Source organism: Nomascus leucogenys, chromosome 16, assembly GCF_006542625.1.
Source record: "Nomascus leucogenys isolate Asia chromosome 16, Asia_NLE_v1, whole genome shotgun sequence".
In the NCBI taxonomy this organism is placed as follows: domain Eukaryota; kingdom Metazoa; phylum Chordata; class Mammalia; order Primates; family Hylobatidae; genus Nomascus; species Nomascus leucogenys.
The window spans coordinates 45,055,339-45,061,338 of record NC_044396.1 but is presented as its reverse complement, the minus strand read 5'-3'; positions in this window follow the sequence as shown (position 1 = coordinate 45,061,338).

Below are 6,000 nucleotides of genomic sequence, written 5' to 3'. Positions count from 1 at the left end.
CCCCCCAAAAATCACAGTAGTTCACCAGCAATGGATACAAACCAAGATGAAATCCCTGATTTACCTGAAAAAGAATTCAGGAGGTTAGTTATTAAGCTAACCAGGGAGGGACCAGAGAAAGGCAAAGCCCAATGCAAGGAAATCCAAAAAATGATACAAGAAGTGAAGGGAAAAATATTCGAGGAAATAGATAGCTTAAAGAAAAAACAGCCAGCCAGATGCAGTGGCTCACTCCTGTAATCCCAGCACTTTGGGAGGCTGAGGTAGGTGGATCGCCTGAGGTCAGGAGTTCGAGACCAGCCTGGCCAACATGGTGAAACCCCATCTCTACTAAATATACAAAAAAATTAGCCAGGCGTGGTGGCGGGCACCTGTAGTCCCAGCTATTCAGGAGGCTGAGGCAGGAGAATCCCTTGAATTCAGGAGGCAGAAGTTGCAGTGAGCCAAGATTGTGCCACTGCACTCCAGCCTGGGTGACAGAGTGAGACTCCATCTAAAAAACAAAAAAAAAGAAAGAAAAAAACAGTCAAAAATTCAGGAAACTTTGGACACACTTTTAGAAATGCGAAATGCTCTGGAAAGTCTCAGCAACAGAATTGAACAGGTAGAAGAAAGAAATTCAGAGCTCAAAAACAAGGTCTTTGAATTAACCCAATCCAACAAAGACAAAGAAAACAGAGTAAGAAAATGTGAACAAAGCTTCCAAGAAGTCTGGGGTTATGTTAAATGACCAAACCTAAGAATAATCAGTGTTCCTGAGGAAGAAGAGAATTCTGAAAGCTTGGAAAACATATTTGGGGGAATAATAGAGGAAAACTTCCCCAGCCTTGCCAGAGAGACCTAGACATGCAAATACAAGAAGCACAAAGAACACGTGGGAAATTCATTGCAAAAAGATCTTCACCTAGGCACATTATCATCAGGTTATCCAAAGTTAAGACAAAGGAAAGAATCTTAAAAGCTATGAGCCAGAAGCACCAGGTAACCTATAAAGGAAAGTCTATCAGATTAACAGCAGACTTTCAGCAGAAACCCTACAAGGTAGAAGGGATTGGGGACCTATCTTCAGTCTCCTCAAACAAAACAATTATCACCCAAGAATTTTGTATCCAGTGAAACTAAGCATCAAATATGAAGGAAAGATACTGTTCTTTTCAGACAAGCCACCACTACAAGAACTGCTAAAAGGAGCTCTAAATCTTGAAACAAATCCTGGAAACACATCAAAAGAGAACCTCTTTAAAGCATAAATTACACAGGACCTATAAAACAAAAATTAAGTTAAAAAGCAAAAGCAAAAAAACAAAAAAAGTCTAAGGACACAGGCAACAAATAGCACGATGAATGCAACAGTACCTCACATTTCAACACTAACATTGAATGTAAATGGCCTAAATGCTCCACGTGAAAGATACGGAACCACAGAATGGATAAGAAGTCACCAACCAACTATATACTGCCTTCAGGAGACTCACCTAAGACATAAGGACTCACATAAACTTAAAGTAAAGGGGTAGAAAAAGGCATTTCATGTAAATGGACACCAAAATCGAGCAGGGGTAGCTATTCTTATATCAGACAAAACAAACTTTAATGCAACAGCAGTTAAAAGAGACAAAGAGGCACATTATATAATGGTAAAAGGTAAAATATCACAATCCTAAACATATATGCACTTAACACTGGAGCTACCAAATGTATAAACAATTACTAACAGACCTAAGAAATGAGATACAGAGCAACACGGGAATAATGGTAGACTTCGATACTCCATTGACAGCACTAGACAAGACATCAAGACAGAAAGTCAGCAAAGAAACAATGAATTTAAACTATACCTTGGAACAAATTGACTTAATAGATACATACAGAACATTTCCTCCAACAACTACAGAATACACGTTCTATTCAAAGTGCATGGAACTTTCTCTCCAAAATAGACCATATGATAGGCTATTAAATGAGACTCAATAAATTTAAGAAACTTGAAATTATATCAAGCACTCTCTCAGACCACAGTGTAATAAAACTGGAAATCAACTCTAAAAGGAAACTTCAAAACCATGAAAAAACATGGAAATTAAATAATCTGCTTGTGAATGAGCATTGGGTCAAAAACAAAATCAAGATGGAAACTGAAAAATTCTTTGAACTGAATTACAATAATGACACAATCTATCAAAACCTCTGGAATACAGCAAAGGCAGTTCTAAGAGGAAAGCTCATAGCCCTAAACACCTACATCAAACAGTCTGAAAGAGCATGAACAGACAATCTAAGGTCACACCTCAAGGAACTAGAGAAACAAGAACAAGCCAAACCCAAGTCCAGCAGAAGAAAGGAAATAACCAAGATCAGAGCAGAACTAAAGGAAATTGAAACAGAAAAATAATACAAAAGATAAATGAATCAAAAAGCTGGTTCTTTGACAAGATAAATAAAATTGATAGACCATTACCAAGATTAACCAAGAAAAGAAGAGAGAAAATCCAAATAACCTCACTAATAAATGAAACAGGAGATATTACAACTGACACCACTGAAATACAAAAGATCAGTCAAGGCTATTATGAACACCTTTATGCACATAAACTAGAAAACCTGGAAGAGATGGATAAATTCTTGGAAAAATACAACTCTCCTAGCTTAAATCAGGAAGAATTAGATACCCTGAACAGACTAATAAGCAGCAAGATTGAAATGGTAATTAAGAAATTACCAACAAAAAAGTAGTTCTGGACCAGACAGATTCACAGCAAAATTCTACTAGACATTCAAAGAATTGGGACCAATCCTTTTGACACTATTCCACAAGACAGAGAAGGAAGGAACCTCCCCAATTCATTCTATGAAGCCAGCATCACCCTAATACCAAAACCAGGAAAGGACAGAACCAAAAAAGAAAACTACAGACCGATATCCTTGATAAACATAGGTACTAAAGTCCTTAACAAAATACTAGCTAACTTAATCCAATGACATATCAAAAAGATAATCCACCATGATCAACTGGTCTCATACCAGGGATGCAGCAATGGTTTAACATAAGCAAGTCAATAAATGTGATATTTATATATATTTTTATATATTTATATATTTTTTATATATTTATATATATTTATATATATTTATATATTTTTTATATATTTATATATATTTAAATATATATTTATATATATTTTTATATATTTATATATATTTTTATATATTTATATATATTTATATATATTTTTATATCTTTATATATATTTAAATATATATTTATATATATATTTATATTTTTATATAGGATGGAATTCTACGCAGCCATAAATAGGAATGAATTAACAGCATTTCCATTGACCTCGATGAGATCTGAGACTATTATTCTAAGTGAAGTAACTCAGGAATGGAAAACCAAATATTGTATGTTCTCACTGATATGTGGGACCCAAGCTATGAGGACACAAATGCATTAGAATGATACAATGTGACAGGGCACACGTCCCCTTTCTCCTTCAACTCTTGGATTTATTATCAGTATACATTATTCATCCTGCTCTTTCACATGTTTGTTTACTTCTGTTCCAGCCTAACCCTGATGTCTTCCTGTCATTGAACAAATAAGTCTACCTTTACACTAATCAGGTACTTCTCTGAGGATTTCACAATCTCCTTCTGCCAAATAATGCATTTTGTTTAAACATATATATTTGTGAAAGTATCATCTGCTTACTGTACTTATTCTAATATTTTACCAAGTAATCCCCAAAGACAACATGTTCTTTAAATGAGTTTTTTAAAAGTAGGCATTTTTTCATCTTTTTTTGATTTTAATATAACAAAATATTGCATGCCATTTATAAAAAGTCAAACAACACAGAAATATATATCATAACAGAGGCAACTCTCCTTGCCCCTTACTCAATTCTGTGCCCCTCCAGAGGTACCCACTGCCAACGGTTTGGTGTGTAGCCTTCCAGATCCATTCTTCTGTGCATTTCCATCTGTTTTACACACATGTGAACACACATGCGCATGCACAATGCACAGTAATCATCAATTTAATTTCCGTGGAATAATTCTGTACTTTTTTTTCACTGACCACAGCCTGGAGATTTCTTCCTGCCAGTAAATATATTTCTAACTTCATTCTTTTTTTCAGCTTCAGAGAATTCTATTACATGACTATAGCATGATTAATGGAATAGCTGTGCATTCAAGTAGCTTCTCATTTTTTGCTATCACAAACAATCTTCAATAAAAAAGCGTCAATTTTTTTTTCTTTTTTTTTTTTTTTTGAGACAGAGTCTCACTCTGTCACCCAGACTGGAGTGCAGTGGCGTGATCTCCGCTCATTGCAACCTCTTCCCCCCCGGGTTCAAGCGATTCTCCTGCCTCAGCTTCTTGAGTAGCTGGGACTACAGGTGTGTGCCACCACACACCCAGTTAATTTTTTGTATTTTTAGTAGAGATGGAGTTTCACCATGTTAGCCAGGATGGTCTCGATCTCCTGACCTCATTATCCACTGCTTCAGCTGCCCAGAGTGCTGGAAGTGTCAATATTCTTATGTGATAGATTCCTAGATGTGAAATAGCAGTCAAAAGTTATGATAGCTACTGCCCAATTACTGTCCATAAAAGACTCAAAGACGAATATCCCCACATTGTGTGAGAATGCCTGTGTTCCCACACCCTTGCCAATCCTGAATTCTTTTTTTTTTTTTCTCCCGAGATGGAATCTTGCTCTGTCACCCAGGCTAGAGTGCAATGGCACAATCTCTGCTCACTGCAACCTCCGTTTCCCGGGTTCAAGCAATTCTCCCTGCCTCAGCCTAGCGAGTAGCTGGGATTACAAGCGCCCGCCACCACCCACAGCTAATTTTGGTATTTTTTAGTAGAGATGGGTTTTCGCCATGTTAGCCAGGCTGGTCTTGAACTCCTGACCTCAGGTGATCCGCCTGCCTTGGCCTCCCAAAGTGTTGGGATTACAGGCATGAGCCACCATGCCCAGCCCCAATCCTGAATTCTTAACTGACTTTTTAATATGTGGATATTAATGAATGAAAAAAAGGTTATTCCTTTTCTAATTTCCTTTCCCTGAATATGAGTGAAATTTAGCATCTTTTTAGGCATTTTCAGTAATTTATATTTATTTGCCTATTAATTTCTTTATCAATTTTTCCCACTGTCTTATTTCAATCAGTTTATAGAAATGCTATATATTATGGCCAATTATCAATGGTCAACTCTTTATGCAAAACTATTCTCTCTTAGTCTGTTGTTTATCATCTTACTTCGCTTATGATATTTCCTTGCCTAGTCCCAAATTTCAAAACAATTTTTCAATACTGCATTTCAATACCTTCAGAGTTTTGTTTTTTATGTTAACACTCTTATTCCATCTGAGTGTCCCGTGTCCTATTTACACTCTGTGTTTGTTTACTAAATTGTGGTTACTCAGGCTTTCTGTTGGGAAGAATGACTCATTTTTGCAGTACCTTGCGTGTGTCATAGCTTAAGGTATCTTTTGCTCTGGTTTCTGGAAACAGGATCCATCTGCTTAACGAAGTCAACCCTCACTGGTAGCTCCTTTCTTTTTTCTAGCACAAACATGTGTTTATTTGCATTTTTATATTTTCTCTTTTATTTCAATGGAATTTTGGAAGAAAATAGGATATGAATGCATATACTCACTGTGCTATCTGGAATGGAAGCATCTGTGTATGCGTGGCCACAGAAACATTTTTATTATGAGATAAAGATATACACATAATGGAAAATTTGGAAAATACAAAAACATACAAAGAAATAAATTAAATTCAACCAACATTCCACTACTATATTACAAAAAATGTTAAGATGTTGGTGAACTCACTTCCAGTGTTTCTAATGCATGTACATAAAATTTTTGCAGAAATTAGGATCATAGCATATATGTTTAGTCTTGTACTGTGTTTTTTAAACTCATATTCTGTGAAGTGTACTTCATACCCTTGAAAAATATGATTTTATAAAGAT